The sequence below is a fragment of the Theropithecus gelada genome, chromosome 5 (genome assembly GCF_003255815.1).
Source record: "Theropithecus gelada isolate Dixy chromosome 5, Tgel_1.0, whole genome shotgun sequence".
Taxonomy (NCBI): Eukaryota; Metazoa; Chordata; class Mammalia; order Primates; family Cercopithecidae; genus Theropithecus; species Theropithecus gelada.
In genome coordinates, this window is record NC_037672.1 from 186460693 (window position 1) to 186464364 (window position 3672).

The following is a 3672-nucleotide window of genomic DNA, read 5'->3' on the forward strand; positions in this document are numbered from 1 at the left end:
ACCACATATCGCCATGTATCTCTCAAACTTCCTGAGCCCAGTACAAACACCACCTGGAAGGTCTCCGATAAGGAGACAGCCGTTCAAGGTTTTACTGAAAGCGCGAGAACCGAAAGAATTCCTTTGTTCCCCTGTAACTTTCGGGCTATAAAAAAGCAAGCACTCGCATTGTTCGGGGCCCTCTTGTATACTGTGGAATGGAGGGACCAGGTTCGAACTTGTAGTAAAGATCCTTGCCGCTTGGCTTTGACTCTGGACTCTGGTGGTCTTCTTTGGGGAACAGAGGGTCTGGGCATAACAGTAGCATTGAAGGTAAGGGTGCATCATTTTCATAAACTCAGAGGAAAATGTGGCTGACGGCAGAGGTGAGTCCCAAGAGCTCAGCCTTGAGCTGCCTTTCATCTGGTCACTGCGTTCAGGGGTTCTCCTCAGGGTAAACATCTGCGATGAAAACCTCCGCAGGCCTCACCATCAGAGTCAAAGTGGGTCTTCTAGAAACCAATTTGCTTTCAAACAAAGCAGATCAAGTGATAATCTATCTAATGTTCTAGAAATGTTTGAGGCACCTTAGGCAAATGTCAATCTTAAAGTTTTCCATTTGCCTTATTTCTCTAAATAACACCTTTTCCAATCATGAAAGCAAGAGTGATATAAAAAAAAAATTTTAAATCCATATTAGAAGGAAGATCTATTAAGGATCCAGTGAGTAAACGACGCTTTTGGAATGTTTAGAACTTTGAGGGGGCTAGCACATGTCTTCAGATCCCACTGTATCATTTCCATAAGGACGAGGCAAAGCACTACTGCTATTTGCAGAAGAGAGACTGCCGTGAAGTCAGTGGACACTACCTCCAGGTCAGAATCCAGCCTAAAGGCCTGTAATCAATGGTAAATGCTCTGAGGCACAAAATCCTACACTCCTCATCAGTCATGCTATATCCTCTGAATATTCTGACCTCACCAGAACCTAGTAGACCTATTTTAAGTTTCTCCAAAAATTTTGAAACTCTGCTTTATAGGAAACCAGAACTTTCATGTCAAGTGTTCCTGAGAACATTAATAACAAAAGCCAGAACAATTTTCTTAAAATCTGTGATGAAGTTTTGTAAATATGAGACAAGTAAATACTTCTGGACATCATTTAGATATTAACGTAACATGTATAAACTAGAAAAGGCAGCATTAAATTTGGATGTTTTTGACTTTATTTCTCAACTTTTTAAAGATTAAATAATGGGATTTTATTCTCTTCTATTCCCTCTAGGGAAAGCAATCTGACGATATTTTTCTGAAAGTTGCTAACAATGGAAGGAACTATTGAAAACAATTAGAGGAAAATTGCACCTTGAACTTAGTAGAAAGTGTACACCAACTCCCACAGGAAATCTCAGACATGATATTAAAAATTCTAGTCGTTTCATTTTCTCGCAGAACAGCATGTAGTTGTGTACTGAGTGTACCGTGTAGGGGCACAGAGAGCATACAAAAGGCTTCTTTTGTTTATGAAATGGATTTGCACTGTGTTCGGAAGGTTTTCTTTCAATTGCCTCATCACAGTTCGTCCAAACTTCTCGTAGGCAGCAACGGGGCCTCTGTTTAAGCCTCTTGTGAGCAGATCCCCAGCCAAGGCCATGTTGCTTTCCCTTAAGCATCAGAGCCCCGGGGATCCTGTTCTATCTGTTCTTTCCCCAGCCTCCTGTCTTTCAGCAGGGCAGGTGCCTCCCACAAGGAAACCAGATGCCAGGACTGTGGGGGACTCTTGAGCGGCATCAGCCAAGCTGTGGGAGCTGAAAAGAGGAAGCTTTGCTCAGAGTAAGCGCCGTGGGATAATGTCTTTAATGTCAAGAGGATGCACACTGTGAATGCGGAAAGCCATCCAGGCTGAAAGAGGGAGTACACAGGCGGGGAGCGTCGCCAAGCGTTTGTGAGAACTCTCTTGGGTGGGCAGACAGCCGGCTTGCTCATGATTCTGCCTTTTCTGTTATTGGCCACAAGCCGCCAGTGAAATTTTGTGTCCTTAGGGCTTTGAGGCCTCTACTCAGGTGGGGGTCCCGGAATAAGCTCATGAAGTTTTTGCCTAGTTCCCCCCAGGCTCCAAATCAGTGGTACAAATTTCTCAGTCTGACTTAATGCTTAGGGAAATGTCCTATTTTTGGACCCTTCATTTTAAAAAAGCATATATATTTACCAGTGCTGTCTCCACTAATTCCGAATAAACCTTAGACTTCAGGTCATGAGCCACTAGGAGTCTGAATATGTCCTTTATTTGGATTCAAATAAGATTTTAACTTCGTGGCACCATGGTTTCCTGAAGGTGCCAGTGTGAGACCTGGATCATCAGACTGACCTGGTGCTGGGAAGCCACAGAATGGTGCAGTAAGGTCTCGCTGTCTTGGTTTCCACCTTAGAAACAATATCATACCCCCTTTCTCATTTCACAGAATGCTCAAATTTAGCATATGTTATAGTGTTTATTGACAATAAAAAGGCAGGATAGCAAAGTGGTTAAGGAATTACTGCACTCAACAACCATAACCTCCTGTCGTGCCAGGGATGGCAGCAAATGCCATGCACGGAGGTCAGTGTCAGCAAAGATCAGCTGGCGTGCCCAGAACAATGTGGGAACCAAGGGTCTGAGTTATTAGGGCTGTCCACAGATATTCCACTCCTTCTACTCACATAATACGCTTGCATTCCCCATGTTTAACGATTTGAATTCAGGATTTGTTTAATTCGGGTATGGTAAAGTGATAGACACAGACAGGAACAACTGCCTTTGAAATAGAGCTTGTTTCTTACAGCTCCCAAGAAAAAGGAGCACTGGCATGCCACACAGGGCTGCCCAGGCAGCACCAGGATGGGGTGGGAGGCAGGAGTACAGGAAGCATGGACCAAAGCCTCCATGACCACAGAGGGGAGAAGTCACAAAGTAGGGATAGCCCTTATTCGGCAGGAAACAAATCACAGATTTGTCTGTGGCTGGAGGGCTTGTGCTATGATCTTTATGCTACCTCGAAAGCGGGACTGAAGGGTGATGGAGACATGATTAGTGAATGTCAAATCAGCAATGACAAGATCTGTAGGAGTTGGCTGGAACACCCCACCTTGTGCAGACTGTTCATGCAAGTCGGGCAGGAATCACGAGTGGAAACAGCGTGTGTCACCTCCTGCAAAGGACAGTACAGGGGACACCACACTCCCTTCGCCTGCCACAGTGGCCAGGAAACCATCCTCCATCAACGTGCATTCCTGAGTGACTACCTGGGTGGCCTGATGGGTCTAGAGTCTTTCAAGGCTCTGCTGGCATCTCATCTGCGAACATTCCACTGGCAACAGCAAATCTCATGGTGGGATGGTGAATTGTATGTGTCAACTTGACTGGGCCACAGGGTGCCCAGAAATTTGGTTCAACATTATTCTGGGTGTGTCTGGAGGGTGATTCCAAATGAGATTAGCATTTACGTTGGCAGACCAAGCACAGCAGCTTGTCCCACTGATGTGGGTGGGCCTCAGCCAATCAGCTGGAGGCCTGAACAGAGCAAGTCAGAGGGAACTCTTTCTGCTTGACCGCTGTGAACCGGGGCATTGGGTTTTGTGTTTGTGTTTCTGCCTGTGGACCTGAACGGAAACATCAGAATTTCTCTTGGAAGCCCACTAGCATTTGGACTAGAA

General features: G+C 45.4%; 1 long non-coding RNA gene across 1 annotated transcript; it reads left to right on the forward strand.

Moving 5' to 3' along the window:
- Positions 1-358: 358 nt before the first annotated feature.
- Positions 359-2234, forward strand: LOC112625512. The gene is made up of 3 exons (XR_003119610.1): positions 359-476; positions 680-888; positions 1693-2234. It is a non-coding gene; the product is annotated as an uncharacterized LOC112625512 (long non-coding RNA).
- Positions 2235-3672: the final 1438 nt, after the last annotated feature.